At 41.7% G+C, this 20,629-nt stretch overlaps 1 protein-coding gene across 1 annotated transcript in view; it reads right to left on the bottom strand.

Annotated features, from left to right (window-relative positions):
- The window catches only part of fgf14 (fibroblast growth factor 14), a 115,001-nt gene that overhangs the window by 69,784 nt on the left and 24,588 nt on the right, over positions 1-20,629 (bottom strand). The window lies entirely within an intron of this gene.

Raw genomic sequence — 20,629 nt, 5'->3', positions numbered from 1 at the left:
GACGGCAAAACGAGTCAAAGGTTAATTTTCTGTTTTAGCCGGACAGGCAAACGTAGCCAACGAACCTGGCTGATGGTGATGCAGCGTCGGTGAATCATCTGCTTTTGTCAGAGACATCCAGGGGCGCCGCTTTCTGTCAGCGAATGAGGTATTTAGAGGAAGTGAGCACAACTGCTGCGTCTGGGACTCTGTAAAGGTTCTCCTGCTGGACCCTCATACATAAGCTGCCTCACAGGGTGGGGAAAACGGTCTGTAAATTTATCGCGCACAAAACATGGAAAAGTGAAGCAAAATGATGTCAAAGAAAGTTCCCTGTTCTGCATTAGATACAAAAGGGCTAATTTACCAGCGGTTTCACACAACAACTCCTGTTAAGTCATACAAAAAAAAGAGGAACACAACAGACATCAAGCACACCAACTTAATATTGTGCTAACTGCGGCTTCTTTTCTTACACCTTGCATAACACCGTTTTTCAATTACTTTGTACGCAAGTGGCTTTGGAAAAATATTCACGCTTCTTTTGAAAGCTCCCACAATCTACACAATGTGTGTGTGTGAATCAGGGATTTAACTGGGGATCCTGCAAACGTGGCAGTAATCGAGGAAACCTGAAATTTAGCATCTTAAAAGGTGCAGAGGCAAAAACACGTCTGACACATTGCTGAGACGGTGACGCATTCTGGAGGGCTGTAAGGGGTTCTGTGGTTTGAGGATTATCTAATCCAAATGTGAAAACTTCCTAGGAGCGATACTGAATCCCACCAACTGCCTCTGTAGGGGCAGTTGCTTCTGTATACAGTTTAGACCCAGAGACATACCAGTCCAACAAGTTAAATACCCTGGAGGCAGCTTGATCATGGTGCTGGAACCACATCAGCCAATTACTTTCATTGTGAAGGAGCAGCACCTCTTTTTGTTGGACAAGAGCTGTATCTCATGTCTGTAGGTGAAAATCTGAATGTAGGTGGACTGCTAAATCCAGGCCTTGGTGAGACAACGTCCAAACACATTTATGTGTTTCCTGTTTCAGCCTATCACTGCTTGTGGAGGAGACATTGATAGACTTGGGGGGGGACAGTGGCTCAATGGGTAGAGTAGAAGGAGCAGTCCCACTTGTTCAGGCTGAGAACCATGGCGTCAGACTTAGAGGAGCTGACTCTCATCCCTTGCTCAAAATGTTCCAGTGGCCACTGAAGGTCATGTATTAAAGACACTAGAAAAATTGCATCATCTGCAAATGATGATACCCTGAGGTCCTTAAACCAGAAGCCCTTCTCTCCACAAGTATCCATTAATCTCCAAGAACTCTGCAACTGTTCCTTGCTCTGGGAACAACTTGGGCCTAGGGTTAACCTGACAACCTCTCTGACTAGTCACAACTTTACATGCCAATGCACTTAGTGCTACTCAAGAAACACTAATAACTCCAAGAAAAAAACAAAACAAACGAACAAAAAACCAAAAAACAATATTTGAGTTGTTTATCCAGCATGCTTGAACCTTCTTTTTTTTTTGTGGCTGGAATGTGACCTACTAAACCTGCTGGGGGTGATCGCCTTATCTGAGTGTACTGCAAAGCAACAAACATTTGCATCTGCTAACATTACTTCAATAAATTATGCAAGCAAAACAGCAAATGTGTGTGAAAGATTGGTCATTGATTCATTATTGATGGTTCAGCAAGGGAATTCACTTCCTTGTAATAAAAGAAACGTCTCTCTCCCCAGGTCAACAGAACATGTCTGCTCCGATGCGGTTTCCTTGTACAGCCGACATGAATAAAGCACGCAGGGTGCTTGACAAGGCATTTCCCTCCGTGTCCAGTCTCTTATCATTATAGAGAGTGACAAACACTAACTGCACTATGTCATAATTAGACAACACCCGCTTCACTTGATGTTTGCAAAAATAATGCACATGACAAGTTTCCACCCAGGGCAAAAACACAAGCAGTGGCTGTTTCCCCTCGTGTCAGGAATGAAAAGACTTTACAGCAGTGATGCTCTTCTTTTAAAACAAGAGTGCAGTTTTAAATGTATTTTGAGTCTTGTCCTTGTAACACCATCTTCTAGCAAGCGTACTGTTTCCACTGAGCTGTGAGGTGAGGAGACAAACAAAGGCACAATTCTGGAAATTTTATACCACAGAAAGTAATGTTCTGTTATTATATAATTTCTTTGTGTCATTAAATCAGTTTTTTTTTGTAAGATTGCTATAGGAGATGTTGAAATCTTTTTTGAAGAACGTTTCAACTTTCCTAAAAAAACGTACAAATATGTAAACACATTTGTACATACAAATGTGTTTACATATTTGTATGTACAAATGTGTACAATTAAATATGTACAAATTTTAATTTACTTTCCCTTTGGGATTAATAAAGCATTTTTGAATTCTGAATATTTTTGAATTCTGAATTTGAATATTTGACATATTTCCAGTGATCTTCGATAACTAATAACCTTTTGCTGAACTTGACGTCACAGTCCTGCCTCCATGCATGTCATTATATTTTGTTAGTTGCTTTGTTAGTTAGCTAGCGGAAATAAAGTTTTAACCTGATGTCGTTAGAACTGAATCTTGATTGGAAAAACTGGACTTCCTACCGATCGAAATTGCCTACCGATCTGCGTATCGGTGTTATAAATGTGTGTGTGTTTGTGACTGGGTGAATGTGACTCTAGTGTAAAGCGCTTTGAGTGGTCAAAAATGACTGGAAAAGCGCTATACAAGTTCAGTCCATTTACCATTTTACTTCCACTAATTTGTAAACAAATTAGGACCTCTTTTTCCAACTCCAGTTGTTAAGATTTTTAAGAGATCGAATTTACTAATTTGAAATTGAGCACAGGTTTTTGCTTTACATTGATGTGAAGAGAAACTGTCCTTGGTGAAGCAGCTCCCTGTGTGTTTGTGCTGACATATAAAAGCAGGAGAACATCTTTTTATTTAAGTTTTATTCACACAAAGTCAAGTGGAACTTCATTGAAATCTGTTGCCAAGTTACTAAAATGGCATATCAAAATATGAGTAAACATGCTAGCACTCCCTCAACACTTTAGCAACAAACATGGCCAGTGTTGAGTTAGATATACTTCCAAAATTATATATTTCGGTAATTACGTATCGTCAAAACAATAAAAAAGCTCCCCTGCATTGACCCCAGTTAAGGCTGTTAAATCCCAGCAATTAGTGTAGTGTCTTAATTTAGCCTGCTTCGAAACTACAATTAGTTTTTATAGCAGTTAAGCATTTGTAATCCAAATACCCCATTTTAAACCATTCAGCTCACTATCAAAGAATAAACATCTTGAAAATGTGATTCTTATTCTTTAAAAATCCAACTATTTAAATTTCTAGTTCAATATCTCAAGAAGTCGTTTTTTGGGGGGGGGGTTTTACACAAATATCACTCTTTGTGCTCCGTTGCTCAAAGCCCAGACTCAACTTGATTCCCTTGAATCAAGTTGAGTCAACAGGTTATTTTCTGCTTCTCAAAACCGACAAATCCAACAGAGCAAAGAGCTATAATCATCCATTCAGTGACCCACTGCAATCATGGTGTCAGTGGGGGTGAGTGACAGAGTGTATTTACAGGAAACGCTGCTTATACTGAAAAATATACAGGTATTTTTCTTTAACTGCATCAACACATTCAGACATGAACTACGTTTTATCAGTTCATAATGGCTTTGCTCCTTAATTTCAGCAAAAGATGCATATAAGTGCCTGTTTTTAAGTGTAATCATTTAAATTTGCAAGGATCCTCACTGTTGTACATCTATCTCGCATTGAGAAATATTTTCCTATGGCTGCTCCCTAACTTTAATCGCAATCACTGTCTTCAAAGTGAGAACTAACGATGTAACAAGGAGTTTTAAACGCAATTAATTTTTAATTAATTTGAACACTACGTTATTGCCTACACTTCCTGCGCCACATTAAATTGACAAGATATTTGTACGATGATTGCGTCCGAGCTAACTGTGGAAGTCTCCTTAAGCAGAAACGTAAGTTAATCAGCAAATGGCATGCTGAAATCAGATTGTGTTTTTTTTGTTATGAGAAAGAATTACTACATTAACCCAGGCATGAGTCTCTTCCTTCTATAAAAGTTCGAGATTAACTATGACTCAAATGCCGTCTTTAAAAACGTTGGTCTGGATTTACGGGCACAAAGACTCAACTTGCTCCCTTCTTTCTCCGCTTCTCCGTCGGCCGTCTTTCTCTGCAACAGAATAGCGTTCCGACTGAGTACACAATGTTTTCTGCTGAATAAACCACATGTGTCATCAAAGGAGATCCACCGTGTGATCAACGAAAAGGGCGACACAAACAAGAAGAAATGTAGAGAAGGTTAAGTGTACACAAAGATATTGACGAGTGACTCCGACAAAAGAAAGAGGAATGGAAAGCTGTGGTATGGTGAGGCTTGACTGCAGAGAGACACAAAAGATAGAAAAAGGAAGAGATGCAGGTAGAAAGAGCTGAGATTGAAAATAGTTCAGCCGATAGGTAGCAGAAGAGTGTTGTGCATTCACAGCGTGGAAATCCTTTGTGTAAGGAAAACATAACTTTTTTTCTTGAAATTTGGAACTTTGTTGCGATCTACTTAGTTAAGCGGTCATACATCCTGTCGGGAAAGCGGTAAACCCTGCCGTTTCACACTTCCTTCAACATCTGCTCCATTGATAGATGGATAACACATACAGCCCTACTTCACTGGGGGAAGGACACAAAGCATCGCCTCCGCTGCTTTCCAGCAAGAGGGACCTGATACAGCACTGTACAAAAACGCTTGTTTCAACCATAATTCCTTGATCTTTTGCTTCTATGAAGCTAGATCGTCTGATGATGTTTTGAAGTGGTCCTGATCAACAGGAATATTTTCAAACATTTTTTTTGCTTTTTAACTCATTGTCAGGGCAGTACCTCACCTCTTTATGAGAACTGACTTTGCCTGTTAGGATACCAAACCCTGACCAACAGATCATTGAGATTCCGTCTCCGCAACGAACATATAACTTAGTAAAGAACCAGTTACTATAGAACTCTCTCACATGGATACAATTTCTTTCCATTTCTTTTGATGTGTATAAGAAATAAAAGCAATAGCTCAATTCTACAAAACGTACTCTGCTATCACAATTATGATTTTTAAAGAGCTGTTATCTGAAAACCTGGCTATAGTAGAACCTCATTTCAGGCATCTGCTCAGTGGTTTTCTGATTTTTAAAAATATATTTTCTTCCAAAAGGCACAACCTTCATCTGCTGAAGACAAATTGAAAATTGATAGTAAGGGCAGGTAATGTGTGTCGTGCTACGTGTTTTAAAGCAGGATTGGGTAAATCATTATAAATTTAACAGAACAGAGTGCAAGTAAAAGCTGCAGTACTTTATCAGACTGGACCAGTCCATGTCACTAACACACAGAGGAATTTGCAAACACGTACTCATCACTCTGAACAAATTTACTTGCACTTATTATCTCTTGTGTGTTTAAAAAAATGCATTATTTTTAATCATTTGCAAAAGATGGCAATTATTGATGGAATTATGGTAAGTGTAGAGAAAACCAGCCACACACACACCCGCCCGCACACATTTCCACTCAAACTTAGTGCTATAGATGTGGTGGGAAGTGAGGTGCAATTCAAACTACAATAATGCATGTAAAATTTATTGTTGTGTCACACAGAAAAGACAGAAACACCCACAGAAAAAATGTTCCTCAATTAGAAGTGAAAAGCAAAGCAGTGACTGTGTGTGTGTCAGTAATTTGGCCCTCATTGAAACTGAACCAAAGACATTAAGGTGTTGAATGCATCCCAGGTGACCAAAAGTGGCTCACAGTGAGAGTGCACTGACAGAATGAGAAAAGGGCGCAGGCGTAAAATCTGTTTGGACAGGCGCTGTGCTTAAGAATAGAGATTTTAGCTGCATAATAGGCCTAACAGTTTGACTTCCTGCATGTCAGCAGTTCTTCTGCACTTACCCACACAACAGTAGCTTTACCTGTAGTAAGGCTTCTGCCATTAAAGCAGGTGTGAATTTATTAATTTAAGGTTTCTGGGAGAACAGAGTAGTTCAAAGGAGAAATGCAAGAGAAGAATCTGTATTATCAAAAGCAACTTCATGTTTATTTATTGACTGCAAAAGTTGTCTCTCAGGACTTCTTTTACCATGTGCAGCATCATTTCTTTAAAGAAAGAAATACTTTATTCTGCATGAAGCAAGGACTTTTAACCTACAATATCTCTGATTGGCTGAAAAGGAATTTCTTTTTTTTGTTTTGAAAGTAGGTTTGCCATCAGAGATTTTCATTACATGCATCCCATCAATAAATCACAGTTTCCTGAGCGATGACAATTCTGTTATGAATTTTTCATTTTATAATTTCTTTTCGACATCATTTACTGGTAAATACTTAATGGGTTTTTTTTGTCCTTTTTCAGGTTTTTTACAGCAAGCCACTTAACTCTAAAACTTATGCATAAAAAAACTAAAGTGACAAATCAACATTTTACATTCAGCACAAGAGGATTTAGAACTTTTTCTCTTTTCCTAATGAAAACAATAGGCATTAACAAGAAGAATATGCAACAAGTGGTAAAAAGAGAAATTTCTCCTACTTGGCTTGAACACTACCTCTGTTCGTTGGATTCTGAATAGCAACATTAAGATAAACTGTAAGATTTTGGTTTCTCTGTGTATTAATTAAGGTTTCTGTGTTCAGTTGAGTCTCCGTGTTGTCCTGTCTACCCCTCGTTTCCCCCGATTACCTTCCTTGTGTATTTAATCCCACCTGTGTCTGTTTCCTTGTGGGGTCCTCGTCTATTGTCATTGTCTTAACCAGTGCTACCTGTGTTGAGTTTCTTGCCCCCCTGCCCCCGAGTTCACCAGTGCTGCCTGGACTTCTGTTTTCCTGCGAGAACTTTGATTAAGTCATTCACTTTCTCCATAACCAGGGTTCCATCTTCACCATTTCTAACCACAAATCATGACATATACAAAGCCCTGTGGAAGATAGTGAGGGGAGTAGAAAAAAGTTAATAGACTATCTCCACTTCCAATGCAGGACCTGTTTAAGAGCCACTGCAGAAAAAGGGCTTCAAACACCGTCAGAGCCTCACTACACTCTCGCCGAACAGTTTTACAACCGCTTCCATCAGGCTAAAGGATACCACAAGGTCAAAAACAGAGCCACCAGACAGCAACACTACTTTGTCTCAACCTATTAAAAACGCTGACTTGTTTTGTTCTCCATTGCATCGTTGTATATATTTTACTTTAATCCGAGTTATGTATTTTAAACGTTTCTGTTTTTCTGTCTATAGATGCTTTTTTAACTGTTAAGGTTAAGATCTCTTTATCTTCTCTTGTTGTGATATTTAGCGTATTTAATTTGATTCTGCTATAAATAAGTTTCATGTTATCTAAAGGAAGTCACAGTGAAAAAAAAAAAAAAGAATCATCTTTATTCCACCTGGAGAGTTTTTGGTAACCCAAATAGTGACCCAAGAACAGCCTTTATGGTATTGAAAAAAGGAAAAAGCTACAATGACATCTGAGCAAAGGGCAATTAGGTGTGCAGTCATGTGACGCCTACCACAACTTTCAAAGTTGCAGATGTTGCAAGTCACTCTGTGAAAAATACGACAGCAAAGTAAAGCAGAAGTGAAGTTAAAATGCTGAACTGAACAGAAGGAGACCAGTTTTCCCGGAGGTAATCACTTACAATACATCTACGTCCTTCAGCCATAAAATACACAGTTTTTCCTCCATGGTTGGGTTTTGTCTGTCCATAACATTAGATAATTTTAATAGAGAGCTCCATTGGGTAATATTACATTTATGTGGTGAATAATATTTAACGATGGGTGGAGAATGAAATATTTTACCCACTTAAGCACTTCAATAGGAAGAACTTGTCCATTTTTTTTTGCACTTTTTCCAAGACCGTTAAGTAAAGTAAAACAAGCACAATGATCCCAAAATATCTCAACTACATATTGAATTCAGAGTGATAGTCATGTCCAACACAGGGTTCTACAAAAACCAGGAGTTGGCAAAGCAGCCAGCTAGGAAAACCCCAGAGTACCTACTCTAAAGAGAAAAATGTTGGCTGCAGTGCAGAAATACCGTTTTCACATGACGATCAAAATCACATTTCAATCTGTTAGCTCACTCAATATATTTAACTACCAAAGGTCTCTGTTGTTAGATTTTAATAATATCGCTGTCCGTAGTCTGTCAAATGAGGAGGACTTCTGTCACTGTAATCAGCTTTTTTTTTGTCCAAATCTATTTGGACATCTACCATTTTGCTGTTGTCAAACACTGACAAACTACTTATCCATCTTTAGATAGAGAGGCACATGCCACCCCAGAATGCAAGCTGTTGTCATTTTTACCATCTGGCAGGCAGTAAAGAAGCATGGCTGCGAAGACCAAATCTGAAGAACCGTTTCATCGTCCAACTATCCCAATACTCCATGAGGACATTGTAAAATCCTGTGTCATGTGCTTCAAAGCCGTCTCTCGTTACTTTTTTCTTTTTAACCTGCAGTCTGCGTGAAACTTTTGCACCAACTGATGTTCCACTATACTTCATATTTACCAAATGTCAGAATAGTAACAAGTTGTAATTTTTTTGTTCTGCTACTTTAAGATTTCTACACATTTCAGCAATCTGCGAACTACTAAATGATGACGGCTTCTGGTCATTTCAAAACATTTGAGTTAAACGGAGGCACACATGTTGATGTATTTTAGGGCAAACGCATTCCTTTCTATGTTACTACACAGAAAGATCAAAATAAATCAGGCAAGTGATCAGGAAGTAAATTAAGGAGCTGAAGGCGTCATATTCATCTGCTCAAATAGTTGTCGAAAGACCTGGCAAAGAGGCTTGCTGAAGCTGGCTTATGTAGAGTCAATATGCACTGTGAATTGAGTCTTGCACTGACACAGGCTGAAACGTCACTTAATGAAGAAGTAAAAAAACTACTTCTCCAAAAGCAACAAAAAAAGCTGATTTATAGTCTCTAAATGAATTCAGCTCCTAATTTTTGCAGATATGTTCTATGGTCTGATTCGATGCGCCAGAATTCCAGCAAAATACTGGGACCAATACTTTGGTCAAAAACATTGACCAACGTCGTACAGCTAAAACACAATTTGACCAAATACTACAAAACTGTATGTACATTGTATGTTATCTTGCTCATTTTTTATGGTATGAAGCAAATATAAATAAAATCTTAGATAATTCTAAGTGACATAAGACAGAAAAGGTTTTGGGTTGTGAGAATAATAGTTTGTCTTTTTTCATACAGTGTATGTAAATATCTGGTTTGATGTTTAACTCACCGTACGTGTTTGAATAGAAGGCAACATGGCTTCATTTTTTACTGCAGACATATTACCTCTCATATCAAAAGGCTTCTCTAGACAAAAAAAGAGGTTCAAATAGTTCTTTTGCCTCGTCTCTGATAAATTTACAATCTGCATCCGTAAGTTGATAGATCTACCTGTAACTCTAAACTAAAATGTTTGAAATGTATAGTGTGCATAACACAAAATCCAATTAAATATACTTGGACTCCATCATAATGAGCAGCCTTCTAAAAGACATACTTCCAAACAAAAATGTAACATCCCTGAAACAGAGTAGGATGATAAAACCCTACTGGTCACATGATGAAGCTCAAGTTAAACGTTCAGTTTTGGATGCGTTTTGTCGTTAGTGTGACTGACTAACACTTTTAGAGGTTAACTGGATTGAAGACAAAGCTTTCTTTTAATGTTACTAGAGTAAATTGTGATGAAACACTTATCCTCAAATGTGTCTCTGCTCAAGTTCAAGTACAAAACTGAAAATAAGCAATTAAAACTGTTCCCGAAACAGGAACTGTATTAGTCTGGAGTATTTTGTGTTAAATATAAAGCATATTATTTATCCCCACTCATAGTGGATAGCCGCTGACGTATGACATTTGTTATAAATTGGTGCAATAAAAACAAAGACGAATAGGGTTGTTATAAGAACAATTTTAAAGATGAGTAAAAAGCATTTTCAAATCACACATGTATGATAAATTTGTTAGCTCAGAACACCTCCTTCTCCAATGGGAGGGTTCTGATTTATCAACTCACTTAATACATAATTTGACTGCAGCTGCAAAGTCTATAGCAAAGTCTTAGACTATCCTAGACATAAAATTACATATGGAACTGCAACAAAAATATTTCACATCATCAAAAACATTTAAGTTTATTGAGTACTGATCTGGAACTGCAATTTTTTTTGCTTCTGACGTAGTTTCACTTTACAATTAATCCATCAGGCATCCTTTCTCCTGTTGTCACTCTGATGAATAAATGGCATATTCATAAAGATGTTGGGTGGTCTTTTCTACAAACTACTGTATTTTTATCACAGCTCCCCTGGGAAAAGTGTGTTTTCAGCTAATAAGATTAACTTGAAAGACAAGTTATGAAGAGTTTGAGGATGCAGTTTTCTGAAGAGCTAGTAGTGGACTGCATTGTGCAGGGTGTATATGAAACAAAGACCTTGGTGCATTGCTTGGTGTCCTTGTCACTTACTCTTACCTTCCCTCACCATCGGTTTTGCTGCCAACATCTCACATCAGTGTGGTAATCAAGTTAGAACCAGTGCAAGTCAGTAGATTTAATAATGGCACTTCAGATCTGTGCACATGCATGTGGCGCAGATGAACATGCCTGCTCTGAAACTGGCTTCACAATGCACCCCAATATTTTAGTCCACCAACTTTTGCAATACTGCAATTTGTAATCATCCAGAAGTTTTCCATGTAAATTTTACAATCTCTCCTGGTGCCTATTTCTAAACTAAATTTTGACATTTTTAGCCACAGCAAAGTGAAACACCGTCAACATCTCCCAGTTCAACTGGGAAAATGAAAATGTGTGTGATTAACCCCGTAACGGCTTCATGTCTTGAAAACAAACCTGAAGGCATCATTTGGAAGTAATAAAGTATGGTACTCTGGAGAAATGATGAGCCGTTTCTGTATTTTACCGTCAGTGAACAGTTCCTGGAATAACTTTTGTGTGAAGCTTAAGGCTCAACAAGAAGTGCTTAGCAATATCTCCTGGTTTGAGTTCTTGTAAGATTAAACCATCACATTTCTTCACCAATGTAATGGTTCACTAGAGGGACCCAGAAAATCAGCCACGACACAGGAGTGAGCAGAAAACTCTGATATTTATTAAAAGGCAGCTTAAACCGGGCACGCAGGATCGTCCGCTGCAGCACTGGCTTGGCGATCAGCAACTGAAGTGATCGGCTGAGGAACCAGGAGGAGCGCGGATGCTGCGCTGACGCAGAGCTCGGCAGGAAGTGCCTGGGGAGGGAAGCGCTGATGCAGGGCAGCGTACAAACTAGTTAGGCAGCAGATCCGAATCCTTAGTCAGACGGGCCGAGGTCATGCACGATCGGGGCTAGGGGTCGAATCCGTGGGAGTGGGCGAGAGCGGTGTAACTGAAACAGGCGTGGGTCGAGATCCAGAAGGGCGATAGTAACAGTCCGACAAGGGCAAGGCAAAAGGGGCAGGTCCGAGGAACAAAGCGTGGTCGTAGCTATGAGGGCGAGGTAAGAGTGCTGGAAAACTACTTGCTGAAAGCGTTCGATAATCTGGCAGTGTGGTTGCGACTGAGAGAGGCTTAAGAAGGGAGACAATCAGGAAGCAACACAGGTGCGAGGAATAACGGAAATGAGGGGCGTGACTAGGATTGGCTCAAACAGAAAACAGTACAATGTGAACATCACAGTACCCCCTCCTCAAGGTCCGGCCCCTGAAGGACCACCAGGCTGGTCGGGGTGATCACGATGGAAATCCCTGATGAGGGTCTTGTCCACAATGTGGCGGGACGGAACCCATGAGCGCTCCTCCGGCCCATAACCCTCCCAGTCCACCAGATAATGGGTGGCACGGCCCCACCTTCTGGATCGGAGGAGACGTCTCACAGTGTAGACGGGACCCCCAGCGAAGAATCGGGCGGGAGGAGGGGGTTTGGAGGGGGGCACGAGTCTGGAAGTGGCGACAGGCTTGACGCGTGAGACATGGAAAGTGGGATGGACCCTCAGAGAAGCAGGCAGCTGGAGGCGGACGGCCACAGGATTCACCACCTTGGAGATGGGGAACGGTCCAACAAAGCGTGGAGCCAATTTCTTGTTCTCTACCCGAAGGGGAAGGTCCCTGGTTGACAGCCACACCCTCTGACCTACAAGGTAAGCAGGAGCCGGGATCCTGTGTCGGTTGGCTGACCTGGAATACATGGCAGACGTAGTTAAAAGAGCCCTGCGGGCTTTTCTCCATACCCTGAGGCACCTCCTGGCTGAGGCATGGGCAGAGGGAACCATGGCAGACCGCTCCTGCAAGGAGAAAACAGGTGGCTGGAAACCATAAACAGTATGGAAGGGAGACAACCCAGTGGCACTGGAGGGAAGTGAGTTGATGGCATGCTCCACCCAAGGCAGATTTTGCACCCACTTGGTTGGATCTTGTTCACAGAGCATGCGAAGCTTGATCTCCACTTCCTGATTGAGACGCTCAGATTGGCCATCCGTCTGCGGATGGAAACCTGAGGAGAGGCTCACCTGGATCCCTAGCTGCCTACAAAACTCTTTCCAAAAACAAGAGACGAATTGAGGACCACGGTCAGAGACTATGTCCATGGGAAGTCCATGAAGTCTGAACACCTCCCTGGTGAGAATCACACCCAATTCCTTAGAGGAGGGCAATTTCATCAGGGGAACCAAGTGAGTCATTTTGGAGAAGCGATCGACTATCGTGAGTATGGTAGTGTACCCGTTGGAGGCGGGTAATCCCGTGATGAAATCCATCGAAATATGTGACCAAGGCCGGTGGGGAACAGGTAGAGGGTGGAGAAGCCCTGCTGGGGGTCGGCGAGAAGGCTTAGCCTGGGAGCAGACCCGGCAGGCAGAGACAAACTCCTTGACATCCTTGGCCATGTTCCTCCACCAGAAGCGTGACTGGACCACTTTTAGGGTCTTGACTACACCGGGGTGACAAAACAATTTAGACACATGGCAAAGTTCGAGTACCTCAGGGATAAGACGGTCAGGTACGAAGAGGCGGTGGGGAGGACAGCCCGGGGGGGGGCGTTGCTGTTGGTTGGCCTCCCTGACCCGGTTCTCGACCTCTAGCCGAGTAACAGCCAGCCGAACAGACCTTGGAAGAATAAATTCTTCTGAAGAAGTCACTGGTTTGTTCAGGGGTTCATGAATCCTGGACAATGCATCAGGCTTCACATTTTTGGAGCCAGGCCTGTAGGACAAAGTGAACACAAAGCGAGAGAAAAAAAGGGCCCACCTGGCTTGCCTGGTGTTGAGTCTTTTGGCTGACTTGAGGTACTGGAGGTTCTTGTGGTCAGTCCACACTAGGAAGGGTTCCTTAGCTCCCTCCAGCCAATGTCTCCATTCCTCCAATGCTAGTTTAACCGCTAGCAACTCTCGGTCCCCCACATCGTAGTTGCACTCAGCAGAGGAGAGGCTTCTAGAAAAGAAGGCGCATGGATGAATCTTATCATCCTCATACCTCTGGCTAAGAATCGCGCCAACACCAGACTCCGAGGCGTCGACCTCCACAATGAACTGTCTATTCAGGTCGGGAGAATGGAGAACTGGTGCAGTAGAGAACAGGTGTTTAAGTCTTTGAAAAGCCTCATCTGCTTTAGGGTTCCACTGAAAACGAGACTTGGGAGAGGTTAGAGCATGAAGGGGTGAGGCAATAGAACTGTAATTGCAAATGAACCGCCGATAGAAATTAGCAAACCCCAGGAACCGCTGGAGCTGCTTACGGTCCTGAGGAGTTGGCCAACTCAGCACAGCAGAAACCTTGCGGTCCTCCATGGATAGCTGGTTGGGGGAGACTAGAAAGCCTAAGAAGGAAGTCTGGGACACATGAAATTCACATTTCTCAGGTTTAACAAACAGGTTATTCTGTAGTAAACGAAGAAGTACCGAACGAACATGGTTGATGTGTGAGGATAGATCCTTAGAGAAAACCAGGATGTCATCTAGATAGACAAAGACATGAAGACCAATCATGTCCCTAAGGACATCATTCACGAGGGCCTGGAAGACTGCTGGAGCATTGGTCAACCCAAATGGCATCACTAAATATTCATAATGCCCAGTAGGGGTATTGAAGGCAGTCTTCCATTCGTCCCCCTCCCGAATACGCACCAGATGGTACGCATTCCTTAGATCTAATTTAGTAAAGATGGTAGAGCCTTGGATGCGTTCAAATGCAGTGTTTGTGAGTGGGAGGGGATAACGGTTCTTGATGGTGATGTCATTGAGTGCTCTGTAGTCGATGCAGGGGCGCAGTGAACCATCCTTCTTTCCTACAAAGAAAAATCCTGCGCCAGCAGGGGATGAGGAAGGACGAATGATTCCTGCTTGGAGGGCCTCCTTTATGTAGTCTCGCATGGCTTGGTCTTCAGGGACTGAGAGTGAAAATAGACGACCCTTGGGTGGGCAGGTGCCAGGAAGCAGGTTGATGGCACAATCATAGGGGCGGTGTGGAGGGAGAGAAGTGGCACGATGTTTACTGAAAACCTCCTTGAGGTCATGGTAGTCCTTGGGGATCCCTGAAAGGTCAGGGTCCTGAACTGGGGGACCCAAAGGGACTGGCCCCGGATGATTAGCAGCTTGAAGACAGGTGGACAGACAATGAGTGCTCCAGCCGAGGACCAAACCATGGACCCAGTCAATATGTGGGTTGTGTAGTCTCAACCAGGTGGCACCCAGAATTACCGGGATGTTAGGTGAGTTGATGATAAGAAAGGAGATGGATTCCTGATGATTCCCTCCCACGATCAGTCGGACTGGCTCTGTCTCCAGCTTGACCTGGTGTAAAACATGACCGTCAATAGCCTGGACTTCAGTCTTCCGAGTACTTTCTTTTAATTTCAAGTGGAGTGAGCGGGCTAGCTCAGCATCCATAAATTCAGTGTCGGCTCCAGAATCAACAAAAGCCGCTAGAGAGTGGGAGCGACCACGCATAGAAATCTGAGCACTAATGGTAATTAATGAAGATTTGGTAGTAGTATGTTGGTTAAGTAGAGCACTACAGACTGAAGGAACTAACCTCTTTGAGGGACATTGGCGAAGTTGATGGTCCTCACTGCCACAGTAGAAACACAGGCCCTTCTTGAGCCTGCGCTCCCTCTCCTCGGGCGTCAGCCTGGAGCGACCAATCTGCATTGGTTCTGGTTGGTCCTGGGGGGGGAAGGAAGGTGGTTTGGGCAAAGGTGACCTCATTGTGAGCCTGGAGGGGACCCCCAAGGATGTAGTCGGGTATAGTCGGTCAGAAGCCTTCTCTAGCCTTCTTTCATGCATCCGTTGGTCAATCCGCGATGCCATGGTTTCTAAGTCAGCCAAATCCTTAGGGGGGTCACGAGTTGAGAGTTCATCTTTAATATTTTCACTCAGACCTTGGTAAAAGGCGTCACACAAGGCTTCATCATTCCAATCACTGTCAGCAGAAAGGGTATGAAAGTCAATGATATATTCATTAATGCGTCTCTTGCCCTGTTTAATTCTCCAGAGCCCTCGAGCTGCCTCTCTCTCAGGGAGGCAGGGATCAAAAACACGAATTAGCTCTTTGGAGAAATCATTAAAACTGTAACAGATGAGCGAGTCCTTCTGCCATTCAGCTGTACCCCAAATCTTAGCCTTGCCCGATAGTAGAGAAATCAGGTAAGCGACCTTAGCTCGCTCGGAGGGAAAAGAGCTGGGCTGAAGCTCAAAATGAATTTCACACTGGGTAATAAAGGGCCGACATTGGCTAGGCTCACCACAGAAAACCTCAGGAGGGGACAGACGGGGCTCCTGGGGAAGAGGTAACCGCACCTGCTGAGGAGGAGCTTGTCCTGGCGCAGCCGAGGCACTGGGAGGCGCTGTGGGGACTGTCAACTTGGAAAGCATAGACATCATTTCCTGCATATTGACCTCCAATTTGGAAATGGATTTCTCTACAGCAGTGCGCCATTCCTGTGCGTGCGATGGGTCCATAGTGGCCAGATTATACTGTAATGGTTCACTAGAGGGACCCAGAAAATCAGCCACGACACAGGAGTGAGCAGAAAACTCTGATATTTATTAAAAGGCAGCTTAAACTGGGCACGCAGGATCGTCCGCTGCAGCACTGGCTTGGCGATCAGCAACTGAAGTGATCGGCTGAGGAACCAGGAGGAGCGCGGATGCTGCGCTGACGCAGAGCTCGGCAGGAAGTGCCTGGGGAGGGAAGCGCTGATGCAGGGCAGCGTACAAACTAGTTAGGCAGCAGATCCGAATCCTTAGTCAGACGGGCCGAGGTCATGCACGATCGGGGCTAGGGGTCGAATCCGTGGGAGTGGGCGAGAGCGGTGTAACTGAAACAGGCGTGGGTCGAGATCCAGAAGGGCGATAGTAACAGTCCGACAAGGGCAAGGCAAAAGGGGCAGGTCCGAGGAACAAAGCGTGGTCGTAGCTATGAGGGCGAGGTAAGAGTGCTGGAAAACTACTTGCTGAAAGCGTTCGATAATCTGGCAGTGTGGTTGCGACTGAGAGAGGCTTAAGAAGGGAGACAATCAGGAAGCAATACAGGTGCGAGGAATAACGGAAATGAGGGGCGTGACTAGGATTGGCTCAAACAGAAAACAGTACAATGTGAACATCACAACCAAAGTGAAATACGACTCGCCAAGACATATATTGGCGAGAACAGCTTAAATTCATCTGACAAAAGTCTAGACTGAAAAGTGCCAGCCATTACTAGTTTAATAATTTAAGCTTGAATCTCTGCTTCAAGTTCCGAATTTGAGCTCAGAAAGGAGGTGGCACTCGAGTTACCCTGTTTTGTTGACATAGCTGAATCATAAAGTCTGCTCTTCAGGCTGCTTAGCAACACTTGATAACTAAAAGAAGCACCCACACATTTTTTAAAACGGTGTGGCAATATTTTGGGTTATCAAAAGTTGAAGTGACCAAAAAAAAAAGACAAGGCACAAAGAGTTTGTAAATGCTGTGAGAAATGTAGCCATACACAACTGGAAAACAATGTTAAAGTTTTCATATGCTTCAGAGATAAAGGGCTATTTCACATTTTCTAAGAAGCCTGGACTGCATTTAATCTCTAGTTTTAAACCTAAAACATTTTAACAAATTATTTTATTTAATTCACAGTTTGAGCTTATGAAACTGTTTTTATTGCATTAAGACACTGCAAACTGAGACAAACATAAAAAGAACTGGACTTACAGGTCATCAATTACGGGTCATCTGAAAGCAGAGTTTATGATTTCTGTAGCTTTAACCTATATTTGAGATATATGAATTGGGGATTCTTATTTCCCCCAAAAAAATACAGTTCTCTGTAACATTTGGGGACATTTCAGATATGAACTTAAACATGTTTTTTTTTTTTAAAGTCAGATTTGTGATCATGTGCCTGTCCCTTGTGTTTAAGTTGTGTGTTTAATGACTGTTTAAGGCTCTTCTAGGGGCAAGCATTCAAAATTAGCTCCACGATATAACATGTTAAATGTATTTACTTCTTCCTATCAAATAACTAAGAGCAGAAGTAAAGATAAAATCTCTTGTGAGCAGAACGTATAGATATAGCTCAACTAGACACATGGTGATCCACACTTCATTACCAATAATGAGATGAGAACTACTTGGTTCAACTGAGGCTTTACAGACTGCTGTCCAACGCTGGAAAGAAAACAGACTGCATGATGTATTGAAAATTTTTTGCATGACATGCTTTCGTTTCTTGGTCTAGAAAGAAAGTCGATCAATTATTTTTCATGGTTTTCTTAAACTAATGGTACATCCATCAATTCCCCGTTGTCTGATTGTGACAATCTGCCAAACTCTTCCTGTCCCGCTAAAACTCCAGCAGAGTTAGGCGTTAAATCAGGTGTACTTTTCCTCGCGCACTTCCATCCCTGATTTTCCCACATCCCAATTCCAGCTCAGCCGATAAAGATTGCAGAGTTGGTTTGGGAGGAATGTGTACCCGCTCCTCTCTTCCTATCGTCTTTGTACATGTCAACAGAATCTAGAGTTACAGAGTAGATATTGAGAGACCCTTTCTTGCTGTTGGTGGTTAAAGTTTGAGGGCGTTGGAAGGACATTTTGCCCTGATCAACAAGACTTTGGCATGCAAAAGATCAGGCCTGCTCGGCCTAAAAGGATCAGATTTTACTGACGGGCCATTCTGACGCTGCTCTAGGGGAGCCGTTGTTGCCCTTGTCGGGAAAAGTGATACAGCAGAGGGCTGAGAGAAAAGTAATGTGCAACACAGACAGATAAAAGGGAGAAAAGAAGTCTATCACCAAGGGTGAGGAGGATTTGATTGATGACTGATCTAAAATACAACATCTCAACATAAGTCTTGGTAAAAAAATTGCAATTTTAATCATGTCAGGAAAGTTGTTTGTCTCCATTTGTGTGAAATGACCCAAAATTCAATTCAAAATTTTGATATATCCTAAAGTAAATCTCTTAAGTTTATAGAACAAATATAAAACAACATTAATAACTTAAGTCACTGCCACAGAAACACTTTATGTGTAGCAATGACAAAAAAACACACAAAAAAAACATGCAGTATGTAGTTGTTGGCTCTAGCCAACATATTGGGTTTTCTTTAGCATTTTTAGAAACCAATGGTGAAAAATGTACGCACATGCAAGAAATGTTTGTTCCATCTGTTCCCACAAGTCACTGCTTTTACATTAACTATAAAACTAATTACTCTGTATAAGATTATCTTTGAGGGTCATGGAGGGAAAGCCGGGTTGCTGTTTGCATGCAAACAGCCATGCATGCAGATACTCATAGCTAAGGGCAACTTTAGAGCAATTCGTTAATAAAACTGCCACGATTTTGGATTTGAAACCAGGAACTTCTTGCTGTCATCACCGGTGCTACCAACTGCTCCAGTTTACAGCCAAACAAAGCTTTTCTTAAATTATTACATTTAATAAAACTTTTACAGGAAGTGGAGTACTCTAGCTGCAGATTGCTTACAATTTTTCTTCACAGCATTGTGTTTGAAAAGGGCCATGAAAATCAGGTCTCACGAAAATGAGGTCAAGCCACTGAGGATAACCAACACGCACGAAAGAGTCTAGATTTGATTAAGTACAAAAACCATGTAACTAACCACTGCAAAAATGTCTTTTTTTATGGGTAGAAAATAGAAGTAGGCTACAATGAAATAGTAATGCTTGGGCATGACTGGCCATGTGGTAAATCTACCTATCGCCATCTATATGAGGAGAATAATTTTGTGAGTATAATATCTACGTACATGGGATAGTATGGAAAGGCCCTGAGGGAGCCATCAGATTTTAATATGTCTTTTTAAAATCACAGTCCTACTCTGTTCTTATGCTGCAAATAGAAAAAAAAAATCTAAATAAGGGCAACTACATCTGAAATGTCCCTTTATTAAGATAAAGTGCATGAGAGCATAGAGACTGGATGAGATCAGAAGAGAAATTTAACCCAAGGCAAGAGACCATTACATAGCAGCTTAGTATACTGTACATACTAGTCTGAAATTAAGGAGATTTTTCTACTTCCGTTTTAAATTTTTTGTAACTTTTAATTGTAATTATAATCTCAACATGATTACAAACAGAAGACAAATGTCAACATGCTGATTTGCTCTGAAAAACGGGGATCTTCTTACATCAAAAGAGCCGTGACAAAATGACTCAGTGGTATTGGTCATGAAATGCAAATGGCAGCATTAATCTCACCTATAATTTCCCAACACAAAACAATGGAGCAGCAGAAACTCTGGAAGACATACACATAATCATAAACATCTTATTTGGACGTAAGCCTGCAAACACTGATGTAAGATTAAAATACGGCACAACAGAGGCAGCGCAGAATGAGCGATCTATGACCAGGGTGGGCTCGGTGTTTGGCATAGGAATTACTATCTGAAGCAAAGGGCATTTGTCATCACAGAAAACTTCGACCAACTATGCCGTGACACCTTTAATTTAGTTGCAGAGCAGTTCATTTTCAATGACATTTTACAAGTGATTGCTTCCATCCAAAGTGTATCCATCACTGCTTTATGTCAGTGATTCAGAGGACTCACCACTTCATTATGAGCAGCTTTTCAGCAGCATACGGGTTAGGGGAAGTTTCGTTTTATATTATTTATTTTACACAAATTGTTCACACTCCTAACAGGACAGCCATTGAGAAAAAATGCCTCTTATGATTCTCTGCAGTCATGCTTACCGTGTGCAAGCAAAACAAGACAGTATTGTACACTATTATTAAAGTTTGTTTCTAAATTTAGATGTTTTTTGTTGTCGTTTTAGATTAGTACACTATAATCAAATAGCATGATTAGAATTTACTTAAACTTTGTTTTCATGAAATCTTGACGACTTCTATTAAACAGTAAGATTTTAAGTTTTGCTTGCCAGTTGTAGTCAACTTTAACAAAAGCAAACAAAGCGGTATAAATCAAGTTAGTAAAGCTTCATTTATATAGAAGCTCTCCAGATATTTCAAAAATCACAAAACT

This window comes from Xiphophorus maculatus, chromosome 7 (genome assembly GCF_002775205.1).
Source record: "Xiphophorus maculatus strain JP 163 A chromosome 7, X_maculatus-5.0-male, whole genome shotgun sequence".
Lineage (NCBI taxonomy): Eukaryota > Metazoa > Chordata > Actinopteri > Cyprinodontiformes > Poeciliidae > Xiphophorus > Xiphophorus maculatus.
This window is presented reverse-complemented; position numbering and strand designations above follow the sequence as displayed.